This window comes from Phragmites australis, chromosome 4, assembly GCF_958298935.1.
Source record: "Phragmites australis chromosome 4, lpPhrAust1.1, whole genome shotgun sequence".
NCBI lineage: Eukaryota > Viridiplantae > Streptophyta > Magnoliopsida > Poales > Poaceae > Phragmites > Phragmites australis.
This window is the reverse complement of record NC_084924.1, coordinates 6636699-6650337: the sequence shown is the minus strand read 5'-3', so window position 1 is coordinate 6650337 and position 13639 is coordinate 6636699.

Sequence of the window (13639 nt, the reverse complement as noted above, 5' to 3'; positions counted from 1 at the left end):
CTTTTGTTTGGTTTTGTATTCGCCGCCACCAGACCTGACCGGACCCATCGCGGTGGCTGCGTGAGCTGGGTCGGGCGGGCGATTAGGAAAAGTGTTGCGTGAACCTGGATGGGATTGCGGGGAGATGGCCGTGGGCGCGGTGAACGTAGACAGCCGAGCCGGGAACGTGGGGTTCGTTTAGCGTGTGTTTGGTTTTTTGGATTTGATAGGAGACGATTATTCAGTTTTTTTTAAAAAAATTTGGTTGGAGGATAAATTAGATAGGATGATCATCTAAATGAAATATCACGCTGGATGAGTTTATTTATCAAAAACTGCTGAACGGAGTTATTCATATTCTACATGAATTTTATCTCTACTGATATGGTATATTCTAGTTGATTAGATTAAATGTATTTTTTTAGCACGTTTTAAATAAAATTATCCCCTAAATTGTTTATCTGATTTGCGATCTGATTATATCATTGTATTCATTACCATTAAAACAATAAAATAAGATCTCGCGTGATTATATTTTGATAAAAAACTAAATTTATGATAAACAGATCCCACAAAATTATAACTAACCCTATCCAAGTTCTATCCATTCAACCAAACAAGAAATTACATCATCCTATCCATACTAAACAAAAAATTAAACTATCTCATCTAATAAAAATATAGATAGTCATACTCCATTCAATATTATTCTCTAACCAAAAGCACTCTTAATGGGGTCAGGATAGATCATCGTGCAGCTTGTTTGCTTTTGGGGCATTTTTGGTGCTTTGTTTAGGGTGGTGAGGATGGATTTGGACTGGTCTTAGTGTGACACCTTTTCTAACGTATGAATTTGTGTATCTTTGCTAGGGCCGGATTCTCTGCGCTGCCAAGTTTGTGGTACGTACTACATAAAGTTTATGTGCATAGGGAAATCCTAAACGCATTGTTAGCTCTTGTACCGTAACTTACTAATCGATGGAATTTCAATTTGAATAAGGAGCCATGGCCCACCTTAGCCGTAACTAGACCTGAGTATTTTGTGGCCGGGCCGGCAAAATTTGTGTCCAAACCTGTCCGTGGGCAGACGTCGGGCTGGGCTTGGGCTTGGGCTCGGGCTAGGCCTGATTTATTTTGGGTTTACTGACCTTTACCTAAGCCCGCCCATTAAACCACTTCGGGCCTTCATTTTTGGGCTTTTTTCAAGCTGGGCTCGGGCCGGATCTAGCCAAGTTTGCCTATGAGTAACTAAGCTATGCCCCTGGTTGTTAGTGTTTCACGGATTCGAAACACTACTTCGAATTTGTATTGTAGCTGTGTATGTAATATATTTGCGGGCGTGCCAGTATACAGAGTATACAAGAGACAGGAGACGATGTAATGAAATTGTAAACTTTATTCATTCATATTGAATTCATAAAGTATATCTTTTGATTACAAAGTTTTACTCCACAACACACACGCTATCTGACTATATTCATGATCTGGCAATTGCTTTGTCTTGATTCCCGGGGCTTCGTGAAGCTCTCCGGTTAATTACGCCCGTCATCGGGCTACCTCCGATTGAGCTGCGCTGGTGGTCGTCGTATTGATATCGTCTCCGAGTCTGCAAGGCTATAGTCACACGCAACAAAGACCAAGCAAAGTAAGCGTTAAAAATCAAAAGCAGTAAAGAATGGGATCACAGTCTAGCATGAGCTTTTTGGACTGTTTATGTATCCCGGATCATCATCGGCTACGTAGGTCTCAGAATTGTGTTTTTGTAAGAAGAGGTGGGCTAGGAGTGCGGCACGACGCGTAGCTTCGACCGAAAGCAGCAGCATGGCCACAAACAGGAGCTCCGACGCCATGCTTGACTCACTAGCCCCTCTTCGGGCCTCGGACTTGTCCTCATCGGCCGACCGAAGGCAACAAGCAACTTGCCACACGAGCAAAAAAAAACACAAAAGCGAGGGTGATCACTTTTTGGGCCACACAGGCTCGAGCCAAATAGGCATGTATTGTTCTGCAATCGATGTTATCTGATAGCCACATAGGCACTATGCCACAAAGGTGGAAGGGGTAATCACAGTGAACCACAAAGGCATCACAAAGGAGGGCAAGCAACAGCAAGCCTCATCATATCAGAGCTGCAAGGGCAGAGCAATCAAGTGACTCACTTCAGAGTGCTCACAAATAGCAGGGAGGCAAAACACAAGTCATCCCAGAGGAATTATTATAAGCAATAGAGGTATAAGTCCGGCCAGCAAGATGATAAAGAACAGACTGTATAAGTGACCCTTGGCCAAAGCTCAATAGCATGGAGCTCACATCAACACGTATGCTAACATCATGTCAATACTAGCAACAGGATCAACTGGCAATAACACACGTCTGGACGATAGCACTGCCCCATTGCCACAACACAATGATAACAGCCTTTGCCAAGCTTATGGTATACTCCTCACAACCTTTCCAAGCATCATGGTCTGCTCACCTGATAGCATGAACAGATTGGCATGGAAATCTCCAGCACCAAGGTGGCCTGTAAAGGGAAATCCAACAACACCCAGCTGCAACAGATGTGAACTCATAGCTCTGAAAGCTCTAGGAATATGTGAGTAACAAACTCGCTAGTGGCAGAGACAGGGGGAAGCACCACGACGTGGTGGCTGGGCTTCAAGCATAAGCACTAGGCGTACACACGACACGATGGCAAGCACAGACAGGTAGCCAGCACAGCGGCCAGGCCTTAGTATGCACAACGGCGGCAACCGAGCCTCAGTTTTAGCATCACCGGCCATGGGAAGGGCGACATACGCATGCGCATGAATGGCACGGCGAGACAGATGTGCGGCACAATGGCACACACACAGCAGAAACATGGAAAACGTGGCAACCGGGGCCTCAGTTTTAACATCACTGGCCCACAGCAATCATAGACATACGACGAGCACAAGTGAGGCACCGGCACGAAGGCTGAGCACACAGAGAGTCAACTGGCCGGGCATAAGCAGGACACCACGGCGAGGGGCACGGCGGCCGGGCCATAACACAGAGAGAGCATAGCAATAATTCGACAACGGGGGGTGGCCTCAGCTTTCATCACCGGCTGACCCCCTCGATGACATCATGCCCACACGGGAGAAAGAAAAGAGGGAGTAGTCTGGGAATCACCTTGGACGGCGGCGTGGACAGAGGTGAGGTCCATGGTAGCAGAGACAAAGCGGCCGGCGGCGGCGGGTATGAGGTGAAGCTCACGCGTTTCCCCCCGAAAGAACTCTCCTCCCCCTCAGGCACCCCTCCCTGCACCTTATATAGGAACGGCACGGGGCTCCCTCGCGGAGATTTCGGATTGGGGCGTTTGGATTTCGGGAAGGGATAGAGACGGGTGGAAGGGATAAGCACAGGTGCGGCTCGGCGGATAGGGCGAAGCAGGCGCGTGTGGATGGCTCGGGCTAGGGAAAGGGCGGCGCGGCACGAGGTGAGTGAGGGGGCGCGGCGTGAGGAGCAGCGCGGTGCACTCGGGCCCAGGGAGAAGCGGCTCAGCGCGGGGAGCGGACGGCGCAAGCGCGTGCGGGCGGCGCGGCGCGGGAGAGCGGCGGCTCGGGTGGCGGCGCGCTCGATGGGGAAGAGGAACAGGAGGCCCGGCGTGTGGATAAGAGAGAGAGGAGGGGAGGAGGAGCCGGGCCAGCATGGGCCAAGAGGAAAAAAGGAAGGAGGAAAGGGGCCAGGCCGACCGAAAGGCAAAAGGCCGGTCGGCCTTCTTCCTCTTCTTTTTTTTTTCTCTTTTTCTTTTTTTTTCTTTTTCTTTGCTTTTTATGTATACGCATAAGTATATGGGAGATCGCGTATATGCACGGCAAAATACCATCGTACAAATGCCCCCCACCAAATTGAGCCCGCGCGAGGAAAAGAGCGGGGCTTGACTTGGTGCACATGAATTTGATGAAATAAAACAGCTGTCGAGTATCACCCCGGAGCCTTTCGCTACGTCCACTTTGCAGAGCCAGTCAGCGATGATCATTTTTTTTACTTGTGGCGGACAGATGCACCACTCCTCAAAGAAAATATTTGGCAAAGCCAATCACGCATTCTTATTTGTAAAAACAAAATATTATGGAGGCAATGCTCGATTGATTTGGATTGGTGCTGCTCTGACCACACCCTTTTCTTCATATTTGCAGCATTACCCTCCTCCAAAGAAAAGTTGGGATACTTCTTATATAGCACACCCTCATTGAAGTCCTAAACAAGGCTTTATATCAACAAAATGTCCTAAACAAGGATGTGAGTCAAAATGCCAAAGGCATAAGCCACGCTGACACTTGTGTTCCGGGACTCGTTTGATGATGACACCTGTCGCCATGTCCTGATCCGACACCACCCCTAGGCCTGGTCGACGAGAGGATGTCGAAGCAAGCAATGGAACGACAATGAGGAATCGAAGGCTCACCATCGCTTCGGCCGGCTAGATCCGCAGACATAGTTGTTAGGATGTCGTCATAGTGTCGTTATATCGGTGTGGTGGAAACTCGAGGCTCGTCCCGCTGATGCCACGACTCCCCATCTGCCACGCCTGTCCACCGCCCGGTGGAGGTCCGTCGGGGAGCAAATCAGGTAGATCTAGAGTTGGGTAACCCGGATCTGCCATCGTCGAAGCCGCCTCGTCATCCTCTGACTTCATTCCCGCCGATCCCCTTTCGCGGCGTTGTTGTTGAAGCTACACAGCTGAGAGAAGGGGAACGAGAGGGAGGAGAAGTGGGGTGTCACGCCTCTAAAACCCTAACCTAGTCATCAAGCATGCATACGCATCATGATATCATGCTTCATATATTTGATTTTGTTTTCATTATTAAACACGATTCGATGAGGTTCACTAGAGCCGATCTAACCATTGAGTTGCGACTTGGCCGGTCAAACTATGAGTCAGACTCCATAGTCAGAATTCAGGCCGCCACTAGGGCCGGTCAGGCCACCAGACCCAATGGTCTGACCGCCATGGGTTTGATCTGACCGCCAGGTCTACTCAATACTGATTTCTTCTCTGTTCAATCCTTATGGTCTGACTGCTAACCACTCAGAACCATTTGAGCTTAGGTTGTCTCATGCGAGGTTCAAACCTGTTCTAACCCAATCACTTAGGCGTTTTTTTTCAAATGTTTTCATAACATGACATATTGCATCTCGTTCACAATCATGCATCATAAGCATACATCTTTGTTTGTTTGTTTGTTCATTCGATGCGTTCTTCAATTGTTTAGAGAGTGACACGTCGACAGTTCAAGCAGTCGAGGCCGATACCGATGCAGAGGTATACATGAGTGAAGCACTAGAGCAACAAGGCAAGCATCTAAGCATATTTTACCTTTACTTTGGATCTTGTGGTGTTAAATTTGATAACTTATCATTTTATGTATATTGTGCATGTTTAACGAGTCAATGTCGGGATTTGTAGGTAGAACCTGTGTGGATGCATTTGTTCCTACGTATATTATTGATGATCCCAATCCTTTGTAACCTGGGTATAACAATGTTAATGTCTAACTTAAAAATTATCCGAGATGCATAGCAATGCATATATCATTGGTAGAAATCAAGCAGTGGTATGCCTATCGTTTGCGAGCTATAGGGCTTAAATGTATTTCACAATGCAAATGATGTTGGGATGAAGAGTTGGTGAGGATGAGGTGAGATGTGGGTGGTGCTAGTGGTAGGTCGGGAGAGGATGCCATAGACCGCTTGCATCGATTAAGAACTGACTATTGTTTGCTGTTGGCTTAAGCACTTTTCATACTTCTATATATTCAATAAATGTACGAATGAGCCAAATATCATATACCGTGCTAACACTTGACTTGTGGCCCTATGACGCTGTCGGTGTATCAGGAACCGGGGGTCCCTGAGTCCCGAGGCCAGGCCAGCCGTCCGCCACGTGTCACCATCCCGCGAGGTCCCTCCCGCGGGATGAGGAAAATCTAAGTTCCGGGAGAAGGTGCTCAGGGCCACAGTCTCTGGTCCCCGAGCACCCCAGTTCCCCGATGACCCGCAGAGTCCAAGTACCGGGAAGAAAGTGCTCGGGAAGGTGCCCGGTCACCCCCGAGCACCCTAGTCCCCCGACGATCAGAAGAGCTAAGTTCCGGGAGAAAGTGCACGGGGGGCTGCGTGCGGTAGCCCCCGAGCGCCCGGTTCCCCGAGGGTCAGTGTGAAAGTGCTCGGGAGAGAGTGCTCGGGGCTGCACGTGGCAGCCCCCGGGCTCTCGGTTCCTCGAAAGATTTGTGCAAAAGTGCGCGGGAGAGAGTGCTCGGGGCTGCACGTGGCAGCCCCCGAGCACTCGGTTCCCCGAAGGTTCGTGCGAGAGTGCTCGGGGAGGTAAACAGTGCCCCCGAGCACCCGGTACCCCGAGGGCAAGGGTAGGCATTCTCGGGAGAGAGTGCTCGGGGAGGTGAACAGTACCCCCGAGCACTCGATGCCCCGACGACCTAGAAGGGCCCTCGAGGGGACCGCCGATGAGGTGTCAACCAGTCAGAGGTCCGAGGCCGCATTTAATGAGCGTGCGCGGCCTGACATCCCCAACTGCTCCCGCCGCAGTGTCAGTCCCTGCCATGCTTTGGCAGAGAGGCGTGGGGCTATTAATTGCACGGGTCCCGTCCCGTATCATCCGGTGTGTCTCGGGATAACATCGCCAGGATCAAGGCGTTCCGTCCGTCACCCTGCTGTGGCAGAGGAACAAGACAGGGCGGGCACGCCGGGTTGCTCTGTGGCTGCCCGGTGGGCCCCCTCTACGGCGTCCGTTGCCAGGGCGTTTATGGTGATAGGTGACCGGGCGTGCGCCGCATTTTCCTCCCCCGGACACTTCGCCCAGAGGAAATGATGACTCCTTTCTCAGTCATGGCGTCTTGGAAATTCTGCCCCCTCCTTCCCGTTCGGGGCATGTCGCAGCCGGCGAGTGCATAAAAAGGTCGGCACATTAAAGAGAAAAAGGAAGGGGGACCGAAGATAGACAAAGAAAGAATCAACGAAGAAAAGACCGTAAGCATCGAGCACAGAAGCACGAAGAGCAAAACCGTAGTCCCTGCCCAAGAACAAGGAGCCTCAAGCTCTTGGTTAGACACAATATTCTTGTAACCAGCAACATCTTTGAGAGACTTCCTCAGGATAGTTATTACATCCACACAGGAGTAGGGTATTACGCCCCTGCGCGGCCCGAACCTGTCTAAACTCCGGTGCATTTACTTCCCTTTGCACTAGGTCGATCATCCCCCACCACCGGCCGTCGCATTTACTTTCACTTCCATTTATTTCTCCGACGAACTTATTCAGGATCACCCCCCCGGCCGAATCTCTAAAAAGGGGTCTCTCGGGATCCCTGCGACAGGAGTTAATCCTCCGACAGACGCGTAAGAGAAAAATGATGTGGAGAAGCAAGGTGACAGGGAACAGGAGGTGTCTGGGACACGTTAACGGTAACCACGATGCCATAGAGGCAAGTGCAAGTGGGTAGTTCCGGGTATGAGAAAGGTTGTCTCGGGGCTAAGTGGATGGATCCGAGTTGTGTGGGTAACACTGTTCCCTCCTGCATGGTGCAAGATCAATTTGAATTGTCGTGCTCTCGGTTATGACTTATGAGCATGCTTATGTCCATCCACATCAATCGTAGAGTTTAAATGTTGGGTTGTATGTGGTATGTTGTGAAGTGGCTAGTGATGGTTGATCATTAGATTAGTTTGTTCAAGTGATAGTTATGGTTATATTTATGATCTCAATATAGGAGGGTACATTTGTTAAGTTTTGTAGATGCTCACACTCTTGAGTCGATAAATGGCTGATTCCTTGCTACTCATCCACAAATGCATGATCCTTAGAGTCGGGTTATTATATGTATCTACTATGGAGTAAATCTTACGAGTACCTTCATACCCACCTTGCTTTTGTTGAGTTTTTGCAGGTGAGGATGAAATAGTATACGGTTGCTTTATGTCCGTCGATGTCGGTGATGGGCAAAAGTAGTGGTGGGCTACTCGTGGTGATTCGGTGACGCCTTAGGGCAAATGATGCCACCTCTCTTTTGTTGTTTATAAGTGTTAATTCCGGTGTGTAGTAACTCTAACATGCTAGGAGATAAACTTGTTGTATCTTCTTCTCCTAGCGGCTGTGATCTTTAAAACGTTGAACTTGTAATAACTTAAAGTCTTGTAATATATTTACATTACTCGCTCTTTATTATACCTTGATGTGATGAAGTTTGTTATAATGACGTGTGTTTCGATCTTAGCCATAAAACACATGACAGGACTATCGGGATTGGATTCGTTTTAACCGATGGGGCTTTGAATGTTGTGGTGAGATGTGGGTTAGCACGTGACACATCGAGGGACGGACGTGTGCTAGCTCAAATCTTATTAAATGATCGCTCAATTGATTAATTCGAATACAATTTGGACAGCTCCTCACAGCGTGGTATCAGAGCAAAGTCTAATGAATAGCTTAAAATACTTACTATCTGGGTTAATAAAATATGTCAACCTCACTAATATAACCCACTAAAGTTTATTTTTTATCCTAAACATGTCAATATTTCCAAAACATGTTTAAATACTTAAAATGAAACCAAATATATGAAGCATGATATCATAATGCGTATGCATGTTTGATGACTAGGTTAGGGTTTTTGGGGTGTGATATGCGGCTGGTGGAGGTTCCCTAAGGGAGGGAGGGAGGGAGGCGCGACTGGTGGAGGTGCCTTGAGGGGGGGGGGGGAGAGAGAGAGAGAGAGAGAGAGAGAGAGAGAGAGAGAGAGAGGTGGCTGGTGGAGGTGCCCTAGTGCCTTCTGCTCGTGGAGAGGATGAGGGAATCAATCTATGAAAACATGATCTATCCAACCATGTCAATTTTAGGTATCTAGTTATCTCTCATTAACATCTAGATCCCTACAACATGAGGATATTTTTTTATTAGTAAATTTATGTTTATTGCATTGGCATTTATGTGCTGGCCAGATCTACATGTTATTGTATCACAAACATGAGTTTATGATATTAAAATAATATATTAATTTTGTAGGTCGCACATGTTAATGCTTCAGTCAGTCATTTCTATCATTTCATGTGAAGTCCTAGTTCCTACCTGTTTATCTTGATTTGAATGAATTTCAGTCAATTCCGTTCTCTTTGTCCAGCCCAATCCAAGATCCAAGTCTATCGTTCTATTCCTAGTATTTGTGCAATTTGGAGTTTATTTGGTGTTGCTTTTGTTTGTGATAGAATTCGCGATTAGTCGGCAACGCTTCGGATCTGTTTGAGGACTTCAAGATCAAGTTCTCGACAACATTGGGCAGCATTAGGTAAAAGACAAGTGTATTTTTTGATCATCTTAAACCTATATTTTTAAATATTTTATTTTACAAATTGCATGCAGTGTCTGTTAATATGATGGGTAATCAACTACATTAGGATTTACCTAGATATTTCCTTATCATTCCTTGAAGCCTAAGTGGTTTATGGTTAGGTGTCTATCGTGGGTAGAAGTGCTTAGCTATGCTGTTAGAAATGTTGGAAAGTGTCGTATACTTGACTAATGAATATAAGCAACGATGATGGTTAATTTGTTAACGATTTACCAGCATGGAACCTTAGGTCTTGAGCATTGTGATGTTGGTGATAGTGGTCATGGTTATATTGTTAGTTTAGCTCAAATAACTTAAGTAAGGACCGGTTCGTGAAGCGACAACCTAAGAAATATGTGGATTTCAGTTTGTGTGTGCCAACCAGTAGGAGTGGATGTGTGGGGATGACTCTTGAGCCAGAACTATTTGGCTAGTGGTAGTGGACGTGTGGGGAAGGGATCGAAGATCCTGATAACTATCTGGTGCAAGAAGGGGTTCTGGGTTGGAAGGGGACTCCGTAAACCCTAACGGTGAAACCTCAACAGGTATACACATATTGGGAGAAACTTTGTAACAGCCTTGTAGTGATCTCCTGGCCGCACACCTTAGGTAGTGTGAGATGTGCTTGATCAACATTGGCAGAGTGGAGACTTCAGTCACTTGCTTGCAGGTGACGAAATCATGACTCATGGGGAAAGCTGAAAACCTCCGTAGAGTGTAAAAACTGTTATAACAGTTGTGCCTGTGGTTATGGAAGATTTGGATCCTCACATTACCAGATGGTTTTGGTTTTGGGTATGGTTATGATTATGGTTTTAGTTATAGTACTGATGGTACTAGATAATTATGGTTTGCGAGATAGTTAACCTTGGATATTAGTTGTTGGGTTAATTGGGTTGTATTCACTTAATAATTGTTCAATGCTTTTAAGGTTCAATTGTTTTCTTTACCCACATTTATGCAAATAAACCTTTACATTAGCTTGTTCTTGGTATAAGATTGCATATCATTATTTTACTGTACACTTGTTGAGCGCGTCATGTGCTCACGCTTGCTATTTTTCCTATGCTATATGACATGTGTGGTCCTGCTCAGTGAGTGAAGATGTTGAAGACTGTCAAGACGGGTTGTGACGTTCTAGACGCGTGTCTCCCGGTCGGTTACTTGCGGTGTTGTTGAGCACCAATACTTCTGTTCCGCTGCAGATATCTACATAGAAGACAATATATATCAATTGCTGTAAGAGTTAACGTTTATTTCTATAAAAGTACTGCTTTTGTTACTTCACATGTGATATTCTTATGTGTGTTGAACATCCTGGGTATACATAAGTCGCTTCTGGTTTTGTCCGTTAAAACCAGGTGTGATAGAGGTAGTATCAGAGCTATATTGATCATATGACGTAAGTCTAGATAAAATGGTTGTGCTATAAAATCATATTTTAAAAGTCTATTTTAAAAACCCATCCTCGTGCTTTTCTGGCACCTCAGTTTCTCTCTATTCACCTACTTCAATCTATTGAGTAAAATGAATTTCCAATGCTCACCCTTTAAACTTTTAGTTGTTGAACCATCCCGGGTACTTCGGTTGAGAAGGAAGCTTTTGATGATATCACACGATGCTTCTATCTCGAATGAAGATTCCGATGATGAAGCTAAAGATCCTTTGCTACAAGGAAGAATCATCATTCACAACTCTAGAGATATGAAGATCTACCTCCGCGCTACTCCCAGTTTTAGTTTTTCGAGTCACAGGAGGATTTTCCCCTTTTCTTTGGAAACGTTAGAGCGATGTTGGCAGTGTGTGTTTGTGTTGTGTGCCTTGTGTGATTTGATTTTTTTGTTTGAGTGCCAAAATACGTTATGGGATGCTTTATCACCTGCTAACAGCGACGTTCCGTATATATCTCTATAGCTAATAGTATAGTTGGGTTTTCTCCTTCTAGTCCTTTCTATTATTGCTGCAACCTTCCTCCGCATTCCTGATCAGATGGTGAACTCGAAGGAAGGTCAGCTTGGTCAAGGTACCAACAACGACAATGACAACAACCAGCAGGTGCCATCACGGCTCAACAAGGAACAAGTCTTGACGATATTGACTCAGATCTTTCAAAGCATGTCTCAGAATATGGAGTCTACTACAGATCACTAAGCTCTAAGTGCAGAAGATGAACATAGTCAGCAGGACAATAGGAAAAATAGGAAGATGTCATTCCAAGGACAAGGAAGCAACGCACATCCCCATGTGTCAACTCAAGCTCCTCAGCAAGGATCTATGTTTCTTTCCAACAATCAGTATAGGTCTCAACCACACGGATCTGTTCAGTACTCAGGTTATCAAACATCCCGTTCTACTCCACCAGCCACTCCTCAAGTCAAGAACATCCCAGCTACTCCCGCCTCAGGCAAAGGATGTTTCCATTGTGGAGAGGAAGGGCATTGTGTGAATCGGTGTCCTATGAGGTATCCAAATCAGGTCAACCTCAACACTCCGATGACTACCCAGTCTCAAGCACGTAATGGAAGTAAGATGTCTGCTCAGAATCCCCGGACGCAAAGTAGATTTCAAGATCTCAACGTCAGTGATTGGGTGATTACCTACAGTGAATTTCAACCGAACAAGGCTAAACATTTTAAGAAGTGCAAAAATCTGTCCTCCCATGTCCCAACATTCAGGTTCCCCATCCTATAAATCTGGGCGGAAACAAACCCCAGGATGCTCCTACAAGGAAGGCATGTTTTCGTTGTGCAGAAGAGAGACATTATGCCAACCGATGTCCCCTGAGGATTCTTGACCCTGACGCTAAGAAAGTGTGTTTACACTGTGAAGGTGAAGGACACTTCGTCAACGAGTGCTCTAAGAGATACTGTGCCCCGCCCAACGAGAAAGCATGTTTTTACTGTGGATGACCCCTACATCGAATCTACAGGTGCCCGACAATGTGTCCTACTTTGGATCAACCTGACCTCAATATTTGGGAGAAGTTGTAAACCTAGTCTCAAAGCCACAATAAGTATGAAGCTCCTACTTAATAATGTCCAGCTAAACCAAATAGTGATAAGTATCAGGTTAGCAACATCAAGACCAAGGAAGCTTAGCAGGCAGAAGGACATCCCTTGTGTTGTATTCCTTGATCAACTCTGTAATAAAGTTTTCTGAAAGAAACATGAGTAAGATATGTATGCTTTGGTTCAAATATTTTTAAGGGGGGTTGACTCTCTAGCTAATCTCTTGATTATGGAACCCAAAATTAGATATTTGAAACGGCTAGTCAGTAAGTTTAATGGAGTAATTAAGGTGTGCCAAAGGAAGGACAATACTCAAAAGCTACACTCCGATCCCAGAAGTGATCTTTAAGAACATGTACCCTTTCCTCGGAATTAAGATAGGCCTCATGTAAATCTCCAAGGATAGGAAGGTCTGCCAAAGTCAACTAACAGAACAAAAAGCTAGCAAAAGTGAACAGAGCGTGCCACACACAAGATCACCATCCATAAGAAAAAAAAATTGGAAAGCGAGAAGAAATTTTTGAAGACCAAGTTCCCTTGTCTCTTCTCTGATCTACCCGAATTTTGAGGGCGAGATTCATTTAGGGGGGTAGATTTATCACACCCTGATTTTTCAGATTTTACAAATTTCTAAAAAATTTCAAGATTAGATTATAGGTTGAATAATTAGTATAGGAAAAAGGCCTATTTTCTAAATTCAAATTCAAATTTGAATAAGATTATTAATTGTTTGTATGCATTCATGTTGATAATAGGCATACATGGTTTTATTTTGAGTTGTTGATTTTATTTGGATTTTATTGGATTTTATTTTAGCTCATTTGGAGTTTTATTTGGAGTTTATTTGAGTTATATTTATTTTCCAAAATATCAAAATGTTTTCATAAGTTTAAAATATTTTTATTAGCTTCTAAACGATTTCAAAAGCTTGCCAGAATTTTCTAGAATTTTTAGGCTTTATTTGGTATTTTATTTGGGATTTGTTTGCTTTCTTTCTTTTCTAGAAATTCTAAAAAATCCTAGCTTAGCCCAACCCACCTCCCTCACCCGCATGGACCTAAACCCAATCAAGCCCAACCTAAACTCTCGGCTCAACCAACCACTTTTCCCTCTCCTTCGGCCCTCTCCCGATCCAGCCTGCTCCTCTCCTCCCTCCACCCTCCCCCCCCCCACCTGGGCTTGGCCGCTTTGGCCCATTCCCGTGCCCACCCCGTCTCCTCTATCTAGGACGCACGCGCTGCGTGTTTGCCGTTTGCCCCAGCCTAGCTCCCGTGTGTGCATGCCTGCT